At 40.8% G+C, this 24308-nt stretch overlaps 1 long non-coding RNA gene across 5 annotated transcripts in view; it reads right to left on the reverse strand.

Annotated features, from left to right (window-relative positions):
* The window catches only part of LOC107311555, a 99946-nt gene that overhangs the window by 19874 nt on the left and 55764 nt on the right, over positions 1-24308 (reverse strand). For all 5 annotated transcript variants that reach the window (XR_004306811.1, XR_001554144.2, XR_001554142.2 and 2 more), the window contains exon 3: positions 9609-9734. This is a non-coding gene — a long non-coding RNA (uncharacterized LOC107311555). The remainder of the gene's footprint in view (positions 1-9608; positions 9735-24308) is intronic.

Genomic DNA, 24308 nt, shown 5'->3' on the forward strand with positions numbered 1-24308 from the left:
TCTAGGAACTAAAGAGGATGTCAAACCTATTTCTGAGCAGAGGCTGCATAAGGAAGGCTTGTTCTCAACATACCCTTGAGGAAGAGCCGCCTTTGAATTTTTCCTCCAATTCAACTGCAAAGTTGGTGTGCTTAGAAATATGTCTGAGCTTTTTAGCTATATCTAATAAAAGATATGACTTGTCCCTTCAGTGAGTCCTTCCCTGATCTGATGCACAGCAAAGCTTTCTCTTATCTCTGTCTCCATTCCAACAGCACTTGCCTGGATCCACAAAGTCAATGTCTTCCACCTTTCTTGCCATTCTTTTCACCCTGCCCCACCATCCTCTTAGGCCTCTCTGAACAGATTCTCTCTCCACTCCTTTTACACTGTCACAAAGACAGAGCTGGGAAATGCAGCAGGGATGGGAATGAAAGGCAGAAGGAGGAGAATGGTGTGTTGAGGCTGAGAACTGCTTGCCGTAGCTGTGCCTGGAGTGGGATGCAAGCAGGTCAGAAAGCAGATTTCTCAGCAGTAAGGAAACCTCCTGCACATGAAGGGCAATATTTTTCACTGCAGTACTTGATAACATGGCACTTTGCCCACAGCTGCTGTGCTGAAAATGAAGGAACATTTTGTAGTGTTTTTTAAGTCGTTGTGTCATAGTGCTTTGAAACTCCCATGAGAGCAGTTGAAAGGGACAGGGATAGGTTATGACCCTTTTAAAGATGAGGAAAAGAAAGGCAAAGAAAAGCAAATCCTCAAGGATGTGCCTGAATGAACCGACAAGAAATACAGGGGATAGTCTACTTGCTCCCAGACAGACTGGCAGCACAGCCTGAGCCCATCATGTTCCTGCAATCATAGACCTCAGAAAGCTCCAAAAGAACATAATAAAGATTGCCAGCAATGCTCTGCAGAACAGTGAATCTTCCCATATTCAAACTTGCCTAAGAAATGCAAGTGAAGATGCTATTCCTTAGGTGGAATAACAGGTGAAAGATCCCCTGCTTTCTGCCTTGCACAAACCACATGGACATTTGAACTGCTGATGAATCAACATGAATCAGCCTTCTTATATCACAGAATGCAACCATGATGTAAACCAAGGTGATGCAGTGGCTGACTCAGAGGCACATTACATGTCCAGGATGAAGCACAGAGCCAGGGATAGCAAGCTGTCAGCCATTCCCAAATAAACTCATGAAGCCCTGGGCAACAGGCCCAAGGGATTTTGCCTTCTCTGGTTTAAATAACCAATACATATGCCAACCAGTAAATAGCAAAAGCTCACTGAGTTTCCTTAAAAGAGCAAGTCCTCCTTGAGTATTGATTTCAGTCTCTCCAAGAAGTCACTGATGATAAGCAAAGGTGCTGTGACTGTTTCCCAACTCACTGGACTCAAAGGAGTAGGAGCTCACTGTGGCATAGAATCTTCTCTGAGGGCCAGAAAAAAAAGGGTAGCCAGTGGAAATGACTTGAAAGGACACGAGCAGAAAGCTAATGGGGGACAAATGCAAGACACGTGGCAGGTCTGGTATCTCCTGGCATATCCTATTCATTAAGCATATTATTTGTATAAATGATGTTTACAAATATCTAACATTCCTTTTAAGCAATGCAAGAGCTATTCATTGCAATAGGCTGTGCTGAGCCTTGAAAAATAAGCTTTGAACAAGGGTTGATGTATGAACCTCACTACAGACATGCGGCAGCAGAGCCACTTAAGACAGCAAGCAACACAGCAAAATAATAAAGAACACGTTATACCTCTGTGGCATCAGTTTCCCAACCCAGTCTCTCATGCAGCAATATGAACAGCTGTGCTGGCAGGGAGAAGGGAGCCAACGGGCAAGAGAGCTCAGCTGGGATCGGGTCTGCTTCCAGGGAATTCCTATTCAGCCTATGTTCTTGAGCTGCTGATGGGGTCCTGGCTCTCCACAATGCTTCTCTGAAACACAATTCCTCTAAAATATACCTCACATGCTGCAGACAATAATTTGCTGTTGGCTCCTAAGCAATGCAACTTACATGCCACTCTGTGTCAGGAGTACTTACTGGAAGAAGAAGATTTGGAAGTATCTCTCTCCCAGACCATCTTACTGTGGTGCTTCCTTTTGCTTTCCAGGGACACACCGGCCCTCTGTATGGGCAGCACCAGCTATGAGCAATCCTCTGCATGTCACCCTGGATGCATGTTCCACAAGTTACGACATCCTTCATGAGGACCATGCATGGCTGATGCCCTCCAGCATGGCTCTGCATTTCACTATGCTTCTGTCTTTCTTTCCTCTCCACAAGACCCTGTCTTCAGTATGGATTAAATCCAAGTATGCCTAAACATGTTCATGTTGGTACCAGGATGAGGCTCTCAGTTCTTCATGTTAGACCCAGACACCAGGTAGGCCTGCATGAAACCAGGGGTGATGTTCATCTCACTAAAACTTTAGGTGTCTTTAAAGTAAACAAGCAAAACTGAACTACTTGTCTAGATAACATTTTTAGTGCAATGGAGAGGCACTTCTGGAGTACAATTCATCTGAATCAATCTGTATGTCCATCTTAGAATGGGATGAGTCATGTATTACAGAGTATTTATTCCTCTCCATTGAATCCATCAGTGTTCTAGATGTCAAACAAGAAGATCTGCATTGGCTTACGCCATTTCTTACAAATACCCACTTGTATACAAAACATCTTGGAACTGATTCATTCCGGTTGCCTTTGCATAGTCAGAGTTGCTTCTCACTTAAAAATAAAAAAAATAGAATTAGATCTTCCACTTACATTTTCATGCATACTATTTATTTATTTATCTATTTCTTTTAAAAAGGAAAATAGAGGTATATATTCAACAAAGCTATGCTATCTACCAGCATACAGTGGCCCTGACCCTGAGAAACAAAGGCTTTTCAGGGGTAGTCCTGCACCACCAAAGGCACTGCCTGCTTTGCCACTTGCCACACAGGAGCGGGCTTAGAAGCACAGCTATCAGAGTTTGATAATGGAACAGCCAAGATCTTGTCTAATGCTTCAGCCTAGACAACATTTTTTCAGCTTTCTCATTGTTTACAATTAAGTTGTAACAAATCAAAACACAACAGTATTCACCCAGCAACACATTTGCAATTCTTATTTAAGATAAAGCAAATGAGAATAAAGGAAAGTCACAGCTGCACTCCTCTTACTAAGGAAAACTGGGGTGCATGGGATCTAGCTTTTACTGTGTTCAGTAAACCAAATGGCCTCTCCCTCCACTGAATGATATTGATCTCAGCTTTGTGTTTGTGCTCCTGAAGAACAGCATGATGGATGCATTTAAAGGATGCAAGTGCAAAATTTACAAAGCCAAAGGATGTCTGAAACAGGATTTAAGTTTGAATCACAGAACCACAGAATAATACAGGTTGGAAGGGTTTCTCTGCAGGTCACTGAGTCCAATTCCCTGCTCAAAGCAGGTCCATTGCCAACAGTCTATACAGGTCACTTGATCTCAATCTGAGATCTCAATCTCACTCAGACTCAGTCTGAGAGCACTTTCCAGGGACTGAGGTTTTGGCAGCCATGATATTTTTGCCAGCTGAAGCCATTCCACTTCACATTCAATCCTGCTTCTTGCACTGCCTTCCCAGCACAAACATTTGTGTAGTCTCCTAAGGAAGTGATTCAGCTGAAATATAATCTGGACCTCCAATACAATAACCTTTTTTTTTTTTTAGCTGGAATAGTTTCCTAGTCCAGTTTATTCAGCATTTCTGTTCATGGCTGAGCTAGCATGATGGGGGGAGAGCCAGACAAGGATAAGCAGCCAAGAAGAGGAAAGGAAGGGAGAAGGAAGAAGGGAGGAAAAATGCCTGATGAAGCCAGAGCTTCAGATTAATGAATTCTGTGCTGAGCCCAACCCTCAGAGAAGCAAGATTCAGCTCCCAGCCAAGCCTTTTCACAACTACAGTTTCCTCTTCTGTATAAGGAGAAGGTGGCTGACTTAGCAGAGTCTGCAGATAAAGATGAAAGGCACAGCAGGCATTGCTTATTGTTTGTTTTCACAGCAACTGAACTTGGGGGGTGGGGGGGAGGGGAAGAAACTCCATCAAAGGTAGAGGAGCCAGGTGAATCTGCATATCTGTCTGAAAGGAAAAGCCAGTAGAAAGTTGACCTGAACAGAAGCATAAAAGAAACAGAATTTTCCAACTGAAACAGCCAGGCTGGCTGAGCTACAGAACCGAGAGTGTTTACACGCAGCATCTTGTGGAAAGGCACTTGCTTAAGAACGAGATCAAGCCTGAACAAGGCTAGAATGAACTCACCTACTTTGGATCAAGCTTTCTTACTTTTACGGTATTTCCATATTTGTCAAAAAGATGCAAAATTTTATTCAGAATAACTGACAAGAACAGCAACCTCAGATCAAAATATTCTGAGGGAAAGCCACCACAGTACAAGATTGCAATTGATGTGCTGAACATTTATGCAATTGATCTTCATTAGCACTACTGCCAGTGCGTAAAAACAGACCTAATTCATCTCATCTAGCAGTAGGCATTTGGTGCAGACATCTGAGCTGGGAGCCCAGTCAGACTGCTTTTTCTGAGTAGTTCCTGAAGAGTGATAAGCGCCCTCCAAAGATAACTCACCCTGACATCTAACGTAGCATGAGTATGAGCCCAACAGAGGTCAAGACTGCCCTGAAAGCACTGCTCAAACCCTCGTGCTCATCACAGACCAGTGAGAGGCCAGATGTACTTCTCTGTCACTTCTGAGCCTAATCTCAGTCTCTCCATTTTGCAGGCTGAAGTTCAAACCATAAACTGAAAGCTAAATATAGACTAAAATAAAACTTGAGGTGCCAGAGGCTGCTTATTAAAATCAGCCCAATACTGAAGCTTGAGCTTACATTTAAAACTGTGAGACTGACACTGAACAACCCATACTTTAGGATAATACTCCTCAAGCAGGTATAATATTCCCATATAGACTCAGCTGAAACTGAGGTCTCAAATTAGACTTTACTCTTATTGTTATCCTAACTTATACATTAAATACATCTTTAGAAAAACTGCCCGTCCTACTAAATAAGGAATAAGCTCCTGGCTCCTAATTGTCAAAATTCCTAATATGTTTCAGCAATTCCACAAAGACTACACAGAAAAAATGCCGTAACAGCAAGGAAGAGTTTTAACTAGTAACCTGTAACAAACTGTTGGCCTCAGCCTAAGTTGTATCACTGTAAGCTCAGCTGTATCACTGATTTAAGGCTCAAATTAAGGGTGATGAGGAGAGCCATAGCCCATAGATCAAAGATATCTAGGCACACAATAGACACATCTTAGGCATGTACAGACTTACATAAACCAAACCAGACTTACAGACCTACATAAACCAAACTCTACTGACAACATTGCTCACAGTTAGTACTAAGAACATAGTTGTGTTTCCTTTTTCAACAGAATAAAGTATTCAAAGTTAATATGTTCCCTTTCCTAAAGTATTAAGAGTAACTTAATTTTCTGGGATTGATTCGGTAAACAAGATCTATGTAATTAAGAAAAGGAAAAACGTCCTAATTCTACTTCACTGCTAAATCTCATCCCACAAATTACTGCCTTATTCAGCAAGCCAAGCTCACCAGGCTAATTACAAATTCCTTTCCTCCAGTTAGGTAATGGAAATAATAACAAATGACTTAAGTAACTAATCACAGCTAAATAGCACAGCTTGTATTGTGGATACCAAGTATTCCATACTGCAAACATACTTACAGAATACACACAAGGAAATCACAGTCTGTTTGCATGCACTCCGCAAGTGGAAGAGACTACATTCATCGGGCAAAGCACAGCCAACAAAAAATTATGTTGTATTTGAGGCTAATACTAAGTGCAATAAATATGTTGTAATTCAGAAGCTTTCAGTTCTAGTGTGATACTTTATTTTCAGGGTGTTAGGTGAGCTGTTTTCTGCCTTTGTACCATGCTACTAGAAGATTTTACAAGTAGATAATTAGAGAGCTCTCAGTAACTTCTGCAAGCAAAACACTCCTACCTGACTTACTCCCGTATTTTTGTGAGCAGCAGACTGAAAGCTAATCATCTCCCTCTTATCAAAGAAAGAAGTTGCAAAGTCTGGCCTTTGGTTGACTGTATTGTGCTAACCCATCAGATTTGATATTATTATTCAGTTTGCTTGCAAATAGTGCCCTTTTCGTAATCCATTTTGCTCTTATAACAAGTTTCATGGACAGTCTGCCTTTCTGAATAAGGGGGCACCAGGTCGCCATCTTCAGCAAGACAAAGATTTGAGTCTGTGCAGCGGAACACAGCAAAGAGATTATTTGGTTACTGCCCTCAGTAATTTTAACACTGTGAAAGATAAGGTTGCAACTACTTGAGCCACAGAGGCTTTCCAGGCACAGAACACACCACCATCTATCTTGCTATGGGGGACTGGTTATAGATTCCTGATCACTGTTGGCTCTGTCCATAAGAGGGCAGCAATACGCATCTGCCATACGCATCCACCAATGGCCTCGGGAGGAGACCTTGGTAAGTGTGCTTCAGGCATGCTGACTTCTGCAGAAAACAGTAGGGATGGGCTGTTGGCATCACCCCTGCCCACTGTCCACCTGCCAGCCGGAATGACTAAGCCTTCACTTACAGCAGGATCCCTTGGGAACCACTGTGCGCACACATATGAAGCAGAACTCGTGCTCACTGTTCTCTGAGGCTAGGCGTCCTAATTGCTCTGCAACCAGGCCCCTTTGGGCTGACAAATTATGCTATTCATTACTGGCTATAGTTGTCTAAAGCCATGAACCAGGCTTATTAAACAGATAAATGCAACACCTCAACGAATAATGTATGCTTTACATTTCCTAGCAATTTTTCTGCAGCGTATTTCCCCATCTGTGGTGATGAATTACATTATACGAAGAAGGCAATCGGATCATAAAATCCATAAGTATGCCTATCCACTGTGATTAAAAGAGCATGAGAATTGCAACTGTTCATATCTGTTATATACATTTTTTCCAGATGCTCAGTGAGAATGGTGATTGCATTTTGTTTCCTCATTCTAAAAAGATAAATAAGAATATCGCCTGTCAAGCTTCAAGAGTAGATCAATCCGCCTTTCATTCTCAGGAGAATTCCAAAACATCAATATTCAAAGGGCAGAGAGCATACCTAGCAATATGTGCTGCACAGCTCCCAGTACGCTAGAAGTGCAATGAATAAATGATCATAAAAATAAAGCTGTCTTGCATGTAGATAACAATTTGCCTTGATGTTTAAATTTAGTAAGCACCATTTCTCACTGTATATAATTTCTGATTCTCCTATGATAAGGTAAAACCTTGAAGTAATGCTTTGGTGATCATAAGGTAGCTGTGCAAGGAATGTGATTTGAAAACTATGTAAGGCTGGTTTATGAGAATGAAAGAAATAAAAATATTCTTTGGAAATGAAACCAACAGACATGAAGTGTCTCTGTGATATTTCATAGAAGACTTGAAGTAAATTATTAGTTTAAAAATTTACACATGAAGGATAATTAGAATTACCCAATTTTAGCCACTTCCCATGAAAGCAAGTCTCCCAGTATCCAGAAGATCCAGAGATGGAAGAGGACCCTTTGTCAGCTGATAAAGATTCTCTTACCTCAGGTGTTCTCAGCTGCCTGGTACAGAGCCTTACTACCTACAAAGGAAGCTCAGCTGGCTTACATGTAGGCTGAGACCGCAGGGTTCAACAGCAAGGCTGTTTACAACCTTGAAGAATGTACATCTAAAGTACCTAATGCTGAGCAAATGTTCCTTTCTTTCTCCATCTCCAGTCAGAAGGTCTTCACAGATCATTTCTCAAACAGCAGGTTTTGAAATTAGCCTGACTGGTTTTTTGTTTTGTTTTCTAGAAGGTAATATGACTCATTGATACCCAATGCAGAAAGCAGCCTAGCAAAATGAGAGGGAGGATGAGATTGGTCTTTGAAGAATACCTACATGTACTCCCTGTCACTGGTGGGAATACTGAAATCCAGCAAAACAAAACAGATATTCAGGTAATGGCCCAAGCAGGCAGCCGTGCAAAGCTGCTAAGGGTTGCTGTGCTCTCTTTGGCAGGGACAGATGGCAACACAGAATTGATCAGAAACACACGCCTTTATATTCCCTTCTGACTACCACTCAGTTCAGACGGTTTGTAATTAATTCCCATCCAAATTAGCTATTTTGGANCAGATGGCAACACAGAATTGATCAGAAACACACGCCTTTATATTCCCTTCTGACTACCACTCAGTTCAGACGGTTTGTAATTAATTCCCATCCAAGTCACCTAAATCAGATAGCTTTATTATTGCATATAAATGTGATCGACTTCTTTATTCAATTTAGATTCCCCCTTTTTAAAAAATAACAATAATTCTTTTTAAAAGCGATTTTTTAAGGTCCTTCTTCCTGTTGTCTCTTGAAGAAAAACTTATTTTCAACCAGACTGGATAGCAAAAGTGCTCCAATATTAGGACAGGTTTTTCTTAATTCTGTATTTTCTATAATGTATTAAGAACTTAAGCCTGAAAACTCACACTGGCACTCAACTAAAACTGAAGTAGAAAGCTTTTCAGTATGCTTCTCAAATGTTGTTCTGAGCTGGAAGCATGACTACAATGTTTTTCTTGGCATAGATTGTTGCCTTTGAAATACCCTGACCGCTATTCTCAATACTTTCACATTTTCCTTGCGTTTTATTTTAATAAGATGTGTCTCTTGGGAACACGCGAGTCCCTTTTCAAAGAGTGTCTCTGTCATCGAGCTGTAGCATCTCTCCACTCCCAAATACACGACATATATTTTTGTGAGGTGTTTATTTATGTGAGGTGTAAAGATTTTTAAAGTCAGAAGCAAGTACTAGACTTGGACAACAGGTATAATGTTCAGTGACAGTTCCAGAAAATAATGAAATTTCTTTTGTTCCAGGGGAGCCAAGTAAGCAGGCTTTGGTTCTATTTGAATAATGTAAAACCTGCCTGGAACTGCCTCACTGAATTCAGTACTTAATCTCTTCATTATGAGCCAGTATCAGAAATACTCCAAGAGCCATCAGTCTGTTCTAACAAAATTCTGCAAAAAGCAGTTATAGCATTATAGTCAAAGTTGGTTGACAACAGATATAGGGAAATGGAAGGGGAAGGAGAGAAGAACAAAAGAGGAAAATGTAGTTGCTAATGAGAAGCATAACCAATCAGAAAACAATTACAGTATCACAAGTTATGAAATTCAACTTTAAGATGCTGTCCTCTAACTTATCAATCTCATGGGTTTTAAGCCAGCATCAGACTGCTGACCTTCCAGTGGTTGGGGTGCCTGCACAGAAAAGCTCTCATCACTTACAAACGGAGAGCAGACCAGACAATGCATTGGTCAAATACAGCAGTAAGAACTACTTTAGGGCTCTCTGAAACTTAAATGTGTCCATGGATACTTGCCAAAAGAGTGAAAAGATCTGTGTAGGTTTTTTGGAGCAAATAGTTACATTCATCCTCACAAATCCTTTCAGCTGCCAGTACACAGTACTGGATAAAGATCTAATGTCTCAAAAGAACTAAAAATAAAATAAGTGTCAGGAAATAAAAACCTTGATAGGACAGCTCCAGCACATTCAGTGGATGTGATGGTAACTCCATGTGTGCAGCAAGCTGGCAGCAAAGGTCCAAATCTTCTGTTGACACTCTTCCATTAATCCATTATATTTAAGGTTCTCCTGAATGAAAAAAGAAATTAAAAAAAATAATAATCAGGAACTACTATTACATTAGAATCCACATATATTCTCAATTCATTCAGTTTTTCTTTCCTTATTTTCTTGATCCAAATACACAGCACAGATCACTATCATGAAAACTACTCTCAGATTCACTTTGAATCAGAGTTCTTGGGCATCTGTTCCATATACAAATCTGGTGTGTCTCCCTGAGTATTATTCCCATGTTCCAGACTCTATTGGAATTTTGAAATATTTACTAGGGAGCTGTACTTCTGTATTGTTGTGCCTCCAAAGTTTATACCTCCCATTTTTTCTCCTTTTCTACTGAAATAAGTAGTTGATGTTATTAGTCATGAAGAAAGCAGACTCTGGAGTTATATGATACAGCAGAAAACCAGAAAAACTGTCCTGCTTCTTGCATATATTATGTTAAATTTGGTGCAGAGAAAGCAAACCTTCCAGGTTCATAGCAACCTAATTCCATCACTGCATTCACAGATGAAAAGAGATGACTGGTGGTGGCAGGAGGGCAGGGAGGAAGAATAAATTTTGAATTACATACATTTGGTAATTCACTGCAGAAATTAAACCTAACAGGTACGGCTGCTTCATGGACGCAGAGACATTTCAAATTGCCAGAACCACCCTTGACAGCAGGTGGTGCTTTGGATAAACAGCACCAGGAATTAGCTATCAAAAGGGAAAAGAAACACATTTAGAAAGACTGTGTTGGAATTTGATCAAGGTGTTTTCCAGACAGCTCAGCTCTTAAGAGACATGCAGATCTTTTCAGTTCGAAAACAATAACTCGTTGGGGAGAAACCCCAAGAACAAAAAGACACAGCAGTAATAGTTGGCCAAAAGGGCTTGTGCTACTCAAGTAATCACTTGTATAATACATAGAGGGTGATTCTGCTTTAAAATCCAGGTTTGAAGAACTGGTGTTAGACTCCAGCCTCAAAAAGCTGGAAATGATGAAGGAGAGAAGGAACAAACGTCCCACAGCAGCAGTCCTACCCACTGTGAGGTCCTCCTGAGTCCACTGTAACCTGGGTCTTCTGTTCTCATTGACCCTGTAGAGCAGAGAATGAGCACTACAAACATGCACTCTACACATCTTCACCTGGCTGGGTGCAGGTCTAAGACCTGTGCTTAATCTTCAGTTTTAATTTCAGTGTTGCAACCTTATTCCTGAAGCAGTCAGAAGTTTGGGACACCAGACACCTACACGAAAGGTCATCTACAGAGAGCGGCAGGACAAGGAAGAATAGACAGCAGTTTCACTGCTCAGGTACAGTGGGATTATCCATCTCCCAAGAAAAGCTGTGCAGAAAAAAAGAGCTTTCTCAGTAGACCAGCTTAAAGCCTTGGATGAGATCCCATTGGAATTATCCCGAGCACAAAGCTCAGTATCTTCTACTCTGACTGTGAGTCACATAAATACAGACAGAACAGTGTACAGACAATGTGATAATTATTTTTAAAAGACACTGAAAGCAAAAAGAGCACAAAATTCACCTTTGGAAAGAAGGGGAGAGAGAAAATCACATGCAGCAGATAACAATCCCATCACTTCACTCCTGGAAGACATTCAGGCCATGTGACACGCAGCATATAAGGACCTAAACAAAACTTACATAACCTTGCATTACATTGACATAGTTCTCTAGGTAGAAGCACTGGCTGCAATTCATATAAACATACCCATGGAAAAATAATATCTCATCCACATGTACAAGATTTACCTAATAAGAAGAAGTACCATAGCACCTGATAGTTATCATACCGTGCTTCACTAAGAGTGGTTATGAAAAATAATATCCAGTATTTGCAATCAGGAATTAGTTAATGTGGGTTGGTGTGAGTTTTAGTCAATTATTGCCTGCCTTGCAAGGCAGAGTAAGAACCTTACTCCATGGACACTAAACAGGCTTCTGTGGTGCTCTCCACAAGTCTAGGTCGACAGCACTTCACATTTCAATTCTGAAACAACAGCAGGACATGCTTTGCAGTGTCCCAATTCTCACTTTGCTTCATGTAAAGTCCTTTGTTCTTTAAGTCTTTCTGTTCCTGAAAAGTAAAAAGATTTTTTGTTAAAAATCTTGCCCATGTGGTACCTGTCAGTAAACTTGTACACTTACACATCACATTGGAAAAAGGATAAATACGCCCAGCCTCTTGCTGGGAATGTAGAAGCAATTGCTTCTACATTTTAGAGTTTATATACACTAAAAAAGAGTTCTGCATCAAGTCACAGTCAGCTCAACATAAACCCAGAGAGCAAGAGCTGAGCACTTATCTTCTTTTCATCTTTTCTCCTCATGTGATTCAACAGAAAACATGAAATGCCTTCAGTTAGCTCGATCCAAGTGGATTAAAGAAAGGAACTGAAGCAGATTCTGTTAATACAACACACTCACTGTAAAATTATTTTTATTTCCCCAGCCCTTGATCACCTGTATTCAGTCCAGATACATATGCTACTCTTGGCTCTGGTGCTACTTCAGCAGTCTGTTCAGAGCATTCTTTCAAGCTGTGTCTGTGCCATGGGAACCAGTAGCATTTTGCAGGTATATATGTACCTAGCATGTCTTGTCTTGATATGTGGCATATCAAGGCACAGAGCATGTTTTTTGCCACTTGCTGACTTTTACATTGCAAGGAAAATTAATGTACAAGATTTTTTTAATCTCTTTTCCCCATAAATCCTATTTTCTATAGGAAGACAATGTATGTAGGCATCATGGAAGGTCAACACAATGCAGTCTAGCTGTTGTTCTCATTTAAGTCTCTCAACAAACCTGAAAATAAATGGAAAAACAAGATTCAGACTGTCAGTTTAACACAGCTGTCCATGGGCATGCTTTCACAGCACCCCTAGTATGGAGTAACAAGAATCACTCAAACATCTCTTGAAGAAGCTTAAACAACATCACATCATCTCACAGTGGGGGGGGCTAACTGTGTGTACCTGGGCAATTACCAGCAGTTAGTAAAGATAGATGGCATCTTCTCAAGCCATAGTAGCCCAGCCATATGCTGAGATCTAAGGAACAGAGTACAGGCATAAATAACGTTCATCCTGAGCCATACAAGGAACCACTGACAAGCTGGGTTAAGAGTCAGAAGATGTAAAGGATATACAGAAGCATGTAAATATTGCTAATTTAGGGATAATTACATCCACTTTGGGGTTAAAATGTCACTCCAGCTTTCATCAACAAAGTTGTACATCTCGTTTTAAGATTTTAGACTGCTTTTAAGGCAGAAATTCTGAGAATATCTTTAAGATATGTATCTCAAATGGCATTTGTTCTGAATTCTGTTTAAAAAAAAAAAAAAGAAATACATTTATTCAAATCAGTAATGAAAAATGCTTAGACTGCAAGAAATACATTTCTGGCTTTATAAAGGAACATGTTTGGCAACCTTAATTATTAGCAGCATTATCTCAGCAGCTTCTAATTCTATACCACTAGTTCAAAACATGTCATCAGATGTTGCATTTTGGATGTGAACTAAAAAAGCAACCATATATTTATCACAGTGATATGTCTGCCACACATTTAGTAAACCAACCTGTGTAAGTATTCTGCCCACTGCTCCTACAGCATAGCAAAGTCCCTACCCAAAGTGCATGAAAGTTCTGTCTTAGGCCTTAGGTGTAGGCTTTGGTTCACATTAGAGGGAAAAGAATATACCCCATGCCTCATACTGCTCTATTGAAAGATGTCATGAATTTGCATCAGTGTGGCTGCAATGATTCAAATTCCATTGTGGATAAACATGGTTGGATTTATTGCCTTTAGTTTTACCCTTTGGAAAGCCATGCATCTAAATGTGACTTGTGTTAAGAACCCCGTACAGTCAGTGGAGAGAGAGTCTCTAGGGTGATTTCTCTGATTTGTCTTAGATATTTTAAGGGTTTGTACTGAAGGTGCTATTTCTTCCATGGACTAAAATGAAGCCCAGGATACTTGACTTACTTATACATGCCTAAATTTGGGAAGATTGACCCCATATACAGCTTTCTTTATCAAAGAGCTTTATACAGAGAGAGTTTATTTTTCTTCTCAGACCAGAGTAAGGTATGCCAGTATAAGCATTCCCATTTAAGTATAACTGTATTCCACCGGGATTTGGGCTGCTTAGAAGGGCACTGCTCTGAAAAAGAATTGTCCAGTGCAAAAAAAAAACAAAAAAAGCCCACTGTATTTCAAACACCAAACCCAGGACTTTATAAATCCCAACCATGAATAATTTATCAACTGAAAGAAAGAATTTACATGGCCTCAATCTACAATAACTTAGTCAACAGATGTAGCTTGCACATGACAGAAATCAAAGAAAAGACACAGTCCTTCTCTGTGTCAGTTCCTTATTAGATCCAGCTTCTTTTCTTCACTTTCTCTAAATTATCACATTTTTCATTGGGGTCTTTTAATGTTTTCTACAAGAACCACACCTTATCACAGTGTCTTCTAGCATTTTACCAAAGCACTGTGAAGACATGGGGGGTAGACAGCTTTCTTTATTAGCAAAGAGGAGAGGATGATGTAGCTTAAAAAAAAATAGCAAGCTTAGAGTTCTATGTCTTACTACTGGGCTGGTCCTCTAAAAGTTTACTTATGATTCCAGTGCAATGATCAATAGGATGTGACCAGAGCCATCCCTCCTGCTACGGGGAGAGTCTCCCTAAGGCCCAGCATATATTCATAGAGCAGGCTGGCTCTCCCATCCTGCAGCAAAACCCCTACCATAGCTGCACTGGTGCTGTTGCACATAAGTTGGCAGGAGCACAGCTTCCTCAGACTTGGCTACCTGCCTCATTGTCACTTCTCTGGCCATAGTCTGTACATACCCACTTTCTCAGCCTACAAGGCATACGTTTCTGTAGTATTCTCAACACTTTCAAGTCCTTTTTCCCCATTAAGAACCAGAAAGCAATGTTACCTATTCCCAAGCTAAGGAATACCATTGCAGGAGGGCCTAGGTCCTTTCTTCTTAAGGCTGAGAAGGGGCTACTTTGTGAAGAGGAAGCTCCAGCATCTAGTCCTCTTGTGTTCCTACTGTTTTTCTACCAGGAGACCTTTATCCCTCTTCCTCCTCTCACAAATCCTTTTCATTCCCTCTTCTGCCATGGGATAACCATCTCCAAACTCTCTCATCTAGGTCCATCTCCCAGCACTCTTCCTAGGCCAGTGTCCCTCTAGTGCTTCTCTTGTTCCACTACTCCAACTCAGCCAGCAATTTCCACAAGAACACAAACTGATCAGGTAATCAACAGCCCTTTGGCACTTCCACCTTTCTCAAGGCTAGTGGGCAAGTAGCTGCCCCTTGACTTTCACTTGTCAGGAACGTTCAGGAAGCAGAAACTGCTGATCTTAGGTTATTAACAGAAATTGTTTTCAGCGTGGCAAGGAGCCCACTATGGGCTGTTATCTTTTCCCTCTGCCAGCTCCAGGCTTCTCCACAAAGGCTGTGATGACCACTGAGTGAGCTGGACATTTGGCTCAGAGACCTGCAGGTGTTTTACCTCCCTACTCCTACATCTCCCTGAGTTATGCATGGCTCATAAAAGCACCAAACAGAAACTGCATTTTCAAAGCATTAAAAGCAATGAATAAGTAGCTGAGTAAAAAAAGAAATATCCCACATTCCCAGCAGGAAACAGTTCAACTTCTGTTGTTTGTCATACCATACTCCCTGTTCCACTGCCTGCTCCAGGAACCAAAAACTTCATTTTATTCACATTTCTGAAATACTTTATCCACCATAACTTTTTTTTCTTAGCACATAACTTTGTGAAATATGGTCATTCTTTCTTTTCATCCCAGCTGAATGATTTTTCATGCTTTCATTACCCTGAAGTGAATGATGCAGCGCTCCCGTTATACAGATACACAGCTCCCATGCATTTATCAAATTTAGCCAAGACTTCCATGCAGTCTGTATTTATCTCACTCAGAAAAACAAGCACAAGAAGCATCAAGATATTTACGTCACGACAAAAGAATGAAAAGGTGTTTGTTATGGGAAGGTTAGAATTCACCCATTCTAATCCAGGAGTTTAAAACCCAGATGTCAAAGTGGTCATTCTCAGCCTTGTGTATAATCAATTAATATCAATGAGTACCACCCCATGACAAAGCCAGCTTTCCCTAGCAGATGCCTAGGGTCATATTCCTTACTCTCTGGAGGGCAAACTCTCTCTTCTGACTGCAAAGAAAGCCCAGGAAGGCTAGTTTGGATTTGGATGTTTAAATGTTAAGTATCTGAAACAAAGTGAGTTCTGATTTGATTTGCAAGCAGTCAAATAATTTTAAAGTTTCAAAATGTCCAAGAGACCAAGACTTACTCACAGATCCGGTGACCTGAAATCAGAGAAAACTCTCTTACAACATACAGCTGAGCAAATATAATCTAACAGCAAAAGTCTGTTATTCTATCTAATCTCAAGATCAACCAGTAGAAACAATGATATGACAGTGGCCCTAAGACAACAGATTTGATGCCTGGAGTAGCAACAAGACTGCAGCAGGAGGAACCATGATGCACACAGACCCACTTATTCTGTAAATCACTTGAGTTGGTCGTACCAACATATTGTTCAGAATTGCATTGATCTTAAGTTAAGCTTCCACAAGCATTTAGGAAATAAGTTCTAAAGTGCAATTTCTAAAACTGGCTTGATAACAACTAAAAATACTGTCCACATTTTCAAGACATGAAAGATAAAGTGGTAATTATGCCACAAAGCACCTTTGTTCTTGTTAAATCAGAGGAATGCTCCACAGAAAAGGCACTGGCTTTGCTTGCTGAGAAATGCCTTGCATTATGCATCTTAGGATGCATAAAAGAAGCAATGAAAGCTCCTTACATAAGAGTCAGAAGCAGAGAAAAAGGTCAAAAACTCCCTCAATATAGTATACAATCTGTCCAAAACTCTGCAAAAAAATAAAATATTCTAGGAACTGAAGGCCCATCTCTTCAAAACGACACTTAATTCATTTCAGTGAATCCATTGAGATGAAAGCTACCAACAGACTGTGGGAGCTAAATCATCAGTAAAGCATACAGCTGGAAATGCCGGAGATGCCTGAGACGAAAAGTTCCCAAGAAAATCCAAAAAGGACTGGCAAAGTCAGCTTTCCAAATTTGCTAATGTAACGCTAGCAGCACCTCTGTTGATACATAATGGACTGCAAAGATATTCAACCATTTGAAGGCTTATTTCAGGACGACTCAGAATTATTTATTGTCTCGTGATAGTTCCAAATGTGGGAGCACGTTAATTAACTAACATGCTATAGCCATATAGTTCTGGCTTTAGTAATGACTGCCTAATTATTCAGCTTTATGTGCTGAAAACCAACTGTTATCTTACAGAAAGTTATGGAAGCCAGTTCAAAAATATCTCCATTTACTCAGCCAATCTAAATATCAGATTTTTTTCCAGAATCATAAAAGCTGACTTGAATTATTTTCCTGGGACTGAAAGACGATGCTGTGAGCAAGTAGGGTATTAAACACAGCTGAACTTCATAAGAGAGGAGAATTACACCTCAACCAGTGTAATTCTCTTGTAGAACCACAGCAAAGCCAATTGTATATTGCTCTTCTCCGAGACTTCCATCATTTGGAACTTTTTCAGCTATGTATGACCTTCCTTTCTGATATATTTCAAAAGCAGGGCTATAAGACTTAATACTGTGCTATGATTAAATTAATCCTCTTGTAGTGATGAGAAGGATACAGACTTCAGGTCTAAACTGTTAAATATATAGTACTATTGTTTTTGAGGCAGCTTAAGATTGTCAAAGTTCACCAGAGCCTGTGACTCCAGGTAGGTTCCCACACAGTACTGCCTAACTTCTTTTCTGCTTCTGCTGGGAATATGAACACCTTCAAGTAACATAGCTATTTTATATATTTTAGAGAAAGATGGAGATTTTTTGCATCTCAAAATATTATCTAGAAAATTCAGCGTAGCTCCTGAAATGAATATAACTGCCTCATTTTTTTTAAATGTTTCCTTTCTTTCCCTTTCCTCTCCTCTGCTTTGCTGTCCTCAAACCACCTCTGTTTCACCACCTTGCTGCTCTTCCAGTGAAAAATTTTCCCCTGACATCTAATCTAAATTTCCCCTCTTTTAGTTTAAAATGAATGAACTGTTACTGAAAGATCCAGACCTGCGCCTGTCTTTATTGTTCACACTGGTCAGGACTATATTAAAAACAACAAACAATTAAATTATACATGTGCTTCCTTTTACATCCTAATACTCGCATAGTTGGGCACTTGTGAGCTGCTACACAAAGAATATTTGAGCCCTGTAGTCTCTCATCTCCCCAATAAATGGGCAGAAGCTCCTCATGGATTTCATATGCAGAAAGTAGAGACAGATGCTATGGGCTGAGTAAAAGCATCAAGTAGGATTCACATACTAAAGGCCAAACACAAATTATTTTTCTTCTTTCTGTATGAAGAGCATATATTTCAGTCCAGTACTTTGCGTTTAGACTTCTGCCTGCTCTTTATTCAGAGAAAATACTACATTTCAGAAGTACCAGCTGATTTTCCTCATCATAATTTCTGGGACAGACAGCTCGCTCTCTCAACGGGACTGGAACACCATGTATGTTGGTGAGTTTTATTCTCAGATCATAGCTCTTATTTATTTTCTCTTGCTCATTCTTGTCATTCTTGTATCTTCAAAGTCATCTTCTGCATTCTCCTCCCTTCCTATGCTCCCCACACTCTCTGACATTGGCTTTATCCCCACAGTAACTGTACTTCTCACTCATCCTACTTATGTTGGAGCACCTACTGACCGCTTGCTCTGACACTCTGGCACACTGTTCTGCTCCACCTTCTCCCCCCGGCTTTTCCTTCCTACCCTCCCTCTAATGATTGCTTTCCCTAAATGCCAGTAATTAGAGAGGACAGGAACAAGTAGTGTCACAACCACATGGGAAAGTGTTTCCTCTGCTTCCCATTTTAATATAATCTCTGTTCCAGATGGTTACAAGCATTACCTGGCTGCAAATTGCTAATGTGCATTTGCTCTAAAATTAGGCAACAGAGTGTAAGAGCATTAAATTGCAAAACAAGGGGAGAGACAGCAAAAATTGCCATGTTGGTTGTTACAGCTGCTTGCCACACCTATAATTAGCATTGTCTGACAATTCCTATTCTATGGTGGCGCTTTAGTTCTAATTATTTTTTTCAGATCTGCATCACTATGGTTTAAATATTCCAGCTGCACATATGCTTTAAGAAAGTCTCAATTTAAATGGTGCAACAGCGTCTAAGACTGAATTTAAAGTAAAGCCAAATTTGCTCACATTTTACTAGAGTTAGAAAGCATAGATGAATTCTTCCTTTGAAAAACTTCACATCCCCATATTTCGGGGGAGTAGTTGGAAGCATAACAGGGAGCATCCTGGTGTGAGAGGAGACTTTTCTCACGTACACAGGAGAATAGAAGATGGGGAGGAGGGCAGGCTGGGTCAGGAATCTTAAGGGTTGAATTCTGGAACTAAACCAGATGGGCTAGAGTGAAAAAGTTAGAGTGAACAGGAAAGAAAAGTTTACAAAGGGCATGAAGATCTAACTCTACTAGGATGTAGTACCCTTCAAATAAGGCATCTCACCCTTCTACTGCAGCAAGCAGGAAATGGACAAACACCCCTCTCAGGAACGATGTGAATTTGTCCGGTTAATCTAAAGGTTTCAAATAGCTTACTCAGGCACCAATATCATTGTGATGTTGGTAACATTTCTTCTTAGTGTCTAAAAATCACATAAAATAGACCTCTTATTGCAAAATGTTTTCTACTTACTTTTCTAAGTGTTGTGAAATGGCACAGAACAAAGCCAATGCAGGAAAATAAAAACATAAGATGCTGCACAAAAGAATTAGGAAATGGTACAGCTGCTTGTATTACCTTATTTTATCTCCACCCACTTTACAATTTGCTCAACAATATAATCCTATGCCTCACTCAGTGCACACAAGATCCAATTTAGAGATGTCTTCTAGAGAAGACTGTTGGCTCTTCAGCCTTATTTCTCTATTCTCCAGAAGCTGCAAGGTGTGTGGTAAAGCAGATCTATGGTTTCCAACAGATAAAGGACCATTCTGCAGCTGAGCACTCTGAAGAATAAATGGATTCCAAATTTGTCTCTGTCACAGACTTCCACAAAAGTGACTTCAGGGACTTGTGTCACTTCAGCAATAGGTATAACTCCATCACACAAGTGAAGAGCAAAGTGCCTGTTATTAATAAGCCCCTTGAAAATGTATGTTTACAGCCTGCCAGCCACTTTGTTCCCAAATACCTAAACCTGAGACTGAATCCCTCCTAGGCAGATCACCCAGCAGACAGAACACTGGGAATCATGGCTGGACTGCCACGTCCAACCTCCCAGAACTGCAGTACAGAGTCTAAACCTGCCAATCCTTCAGCCCTAGAGCTAAGAAGAGGAGCTACACTGAGATCCAGATGCTTCCAATGAGTAAACAGTTTTAAGAAAACATAATAAGAAATGTACAATGCACTTTTATCTACCTAACTACAAAGCCATAAGTAGACACAAAGTATTCTTCAGCTTCCCTACAACCAAAATCACCTGCATTTTCTTCATCTGGAAAAACTGGATGGCTATTGCATACAAACCATATTGTAGTACAAACACACCTTTCTCTGCCAAAGCATCAGTACCATGAGTGCACCAAAAGATGTTACTGGCATCATTACTGATCCCAGTGAACCTCACCTGGGGCCTCTGCCCATGTTTTGCCCAAGGTAAAGGCCACTATTTCAGCTCAGCCGTCATCGCCCTCATCAGCAAAGCCATAGGACTGTCAGGCTGCTGGCCCTGCCTCCCTCATGGACTCAGATCCACACTGCAGCTTTATCTCCAGTCCTGCCTCTGGCTCTGTCTCCATTTCCTATTGGACGAACACCTGGATCAACTCTGTGACTGGGCTAACACAGTGTGAGTTGTTGATGGGTGCTGTTGCCAGAACTCAGCTCTGCCCAGTATGCTCAGCTGCCATGGGACAGCACACATCAGTAAGGGCACAGCCTGCACTGGGTTCACTGCCAGCCCCAGCCCCTCCAGGGAGCTTCACTGCTCCTTGGCACCAAGAAGAAAGGTGCTGTGAAGCAGTAGACAGCCAGTGTCTGAATTCACTTATAATATACGTAGTCTCCAGGCAAGAACTAGGTCAAGACATAACAAGAAATTATTCCCCAGCATATAAGGTCAGATAGACACTGCTCTGGGATACAAATTACGTCCTTTAGAATCTTTTTTTCTTATCCTTCCATATCATAAATGCTGAGTGCTTTCTAATAGAACGTGGTGACTCAACATCCATGAGAGTAGATGTTCCTCAATCATCTCCCACATACCTTCCGTTTTTGCAGAGTATGAAGTACCACTAAAGCACCTTCCACTAAATGCTTTGGCAGTACTTCAAATCCCTCCACCCCCAAACACCTTTTGCTTTCAGAAACTGTATCTGAGTTGGACACTGGCAACTATAAAAAGCATTCTCTTGAGTGCCATCTGTCAATGAGTCTTCAGCAAGGCTATAAAATAAGGGCACTGACAAACACATGCCAAAACTCAATGCACGTCAGTTTGAGCATTTACAAAAAATATTCCAGGTTATATAAGCAGGGCAGCAGTCCTATACAGTTCCTCAGCCTCTTTTGCGTCAGCCTCCTATCAGAGCTGGCATTTGCTGTTGGCTTTGCTCCTTTTTTCATCAGTCAGCCTTGACAAAGTGAATATCATTTGCCCCTTTGCCAGTTTTAACACCAGAGTCAATACACTTAGTGGCCACAGCAAATGCAATCCTTATGGTGTGACGTAGTTTGAGGTAAGCAGAGATGTTTTCCAGGAAAAACATATCCAAAGCAGACATAAGCACTCTGAACATAAAGCAGGAGAGTCTGTGGTAATAGGAAAATGCCCTGCTTAGTTAGGATACTAATTAGGATGTTATTAGCTGTGCTAATCACAATGCTATGCTACCTTGAGTTGTTCACCTCTCTGCTCACCTACATCCTTTTATTCATCTTTGCCACCCCAGTTAGATATCTAACATGCTCTCCTGACATGTTATTTGACAACTCCTGTTGCTATCCCCAGCATTTTGCATGTGGCACAATCACCTCTGATGACTTGGCATACTCTTGAATGGCAAATTTATATAAGACAATGCCACACCACACTAGTATGCATAGTTGGTGGCTGGCTCCTAGAAAGGGGGTAGTACTGGTCCTTGGCAGTTGGTGACTCTGGGTTGGCCAACAGTCAGGTGCAGGATGAAGTATGTGGGTGTCTGACAACTGTCAGAAATTTGTCAGAAATAATTCTCCCAGAGATCAGGTAGGTGTGGAGCATGAGGCAAGCCACAGGGGTTGGCTACTGCTGTCTGGGAAGCAGAGCACTGTGGGGAAAGATGATACAGAAATAAATGGCAGCTAGTGACAGCTGGCAGTCAAGTGACTGGAATGATCAGGAAATCTGACTGAGTGTCTTGAGTGCAAAACCCATTTTCAAAAATCCCAGGGGATTCCTGTTAAAAATAAGTAGTAGTTAAAAATAACTACCTTGCTGAAGATAGTGAGGAAGCCAGCTGTGTGTTTCCCTGTCTTTTCTGACAGCAAAGAATTAATGGCTTCATTTTTTATTTGGATTCTTAAATACCAAATGAGCATGGAAGGAGTCACAGGGCAGAACTGTGAAAGCTGCCTCTATGGAAACATTTGTTATCTATACAATTTTCTCCATTGGCTTCATAAGAAGAAAAGCCATCACTGGGAAAGAGACAAATCACTTGGTTGGCTCCTGCAGGTCCCTAGACCTTTACTCAGTGAAATGAGTAATGCCAGCAAGAGGATATGATATGCAATTATACATCTCTGGCCATCACTACATCCAGTAATTCACACCTAGGACCAGATGAAGATAACCCATCCAGAGCAAAGCAGACAAGAAACTTGAGTTTAAACATGAGATTTTTTTATATCATATAAAATGAACCACTCAAAGCAGAATGGGCAAGTAATTACAGTACACTCTTCCAATGCACTCTTTTCCCCTTATTTCAGAGTTTTTCTTTCCTAAAATAGTTTCCAAAAAAACAATACTTCACATGTTTGAGGATTTACAGCTTCTCCCATGTCCTGTTTTGTTTAGAGCCTTCTCAGAAGAGCATCAACAATAAGAAAGCAAAAGAAGGAGATGAACTGGGAATTTAACCCCTATTCCCATACAGGAAGTGACAGTAGTCTTGATCCCTCACGCGAAAGGTCCCAGGAGAAAAGGTAGTGAGCTTAAAAATGATAAAAACTCTCCAAGAAATTTTTCAGATTTCCCCTATTTTTTTTTTTCAGACCAAAGTACTGTCAGCACCGGATCATTCTCCCCAACACTTTTTCATTAAAACAGCATTTTCTAGTGGAAAACTTCTCCTGTCAAAATGTCATGGACAGCTCTATTCAGCAGCCTCTGTTGCCGTGGAGACCTTCTCAAGGTTACAAACAGAGCATTAATAATAGTTTCTCAGCCAAGTCGCTCCTTGCTTACCCAGCAAAGGAGCTGGCCAAATCAGGGCTCCCAAGAGAATTCACCACTTAATCAGGAGGGGCCAGCAAGTCTTTAGTCACCTTAGTGGGGACTGCAACATTTTCCAAGCAGAGTCACTACATAGGATTCTCACTCTACTTACAGTTATTCCTGACTTTATCTTTTAATTCACCTTCCTTTTCTAGATAAACATATCTGTGAATCTCTATAGGCCACGAGTAAACATTTAATATTTTCCTGCGCAGGTAACATGCCTCACTCTCCACTCCTCTGTCTGCAGTTTAAGCCACACCTTTGCCACTGTCATTGCTGTAGTCAACCCTTAGCCCTGTCAGGAGTCCCTCTGACTACCGCATTACTGTTCAGACTCGGAGCTGCAAGAAAAAGTCCCCATACCTACTGATTTTTTCACTGGAAAAAAAAAAAATAATAATAATATTGCCTTTTTGTGCTCTTTGCATACATGGCCTTTATCTCCATCTATTTTTAGAGAGCAGAGAATGGCTGACAACAGATAGCTGTTGATACCAGGCAGTGCTGGGTGAGAGCCAGGCTCCAAGATGATAATTAAATGCTTTTTGTTAGTAATGCTTCAAATTTGAACCTTCAGAGCATACATCATGCCTGTCTAGACTCTTAGTTATCAAGTTTCTCAAGCAGTGATGTGATCTTGTTTGAACACCCTGATGTCCATGTCTCTTCTCTCCTCTAACAGCACGAGCTGCACTGACCAACCTGATAAAAGAGGTGAAGTGGGATGTTTTAAGCAGGATGCCTTGGAGGGGTCACTCTGGGACAGATCTGCTCAACACCATTGAAGTGGTCTCTTTGCTGTAATAAAGACAGACCCACCTTCTGCTTTTTTTTTTTTTCTTTTTTTTTCCCCACCCATATGAGGCTTTCTCACAGCTGCTTTTCTGAATCTAGAGAGATCCCTTCTTCTCTAGCTTCTCTCACAGC

Source organism: Coturnix japonica, chromosome 1 (assembly GCF_001577835.2).
Source record: "Coturnix japonica isolate 7356 chromosome 1, Coturnix japonica 2.1, whole genome shotgun sequence".
Taxonomy (NCBI): domain Eukaryota; kingdom Metazoa; phylum Chordata; class Aves; order Galliformes; family Phasianidae; genus Coturnix; species Coturnix japonica.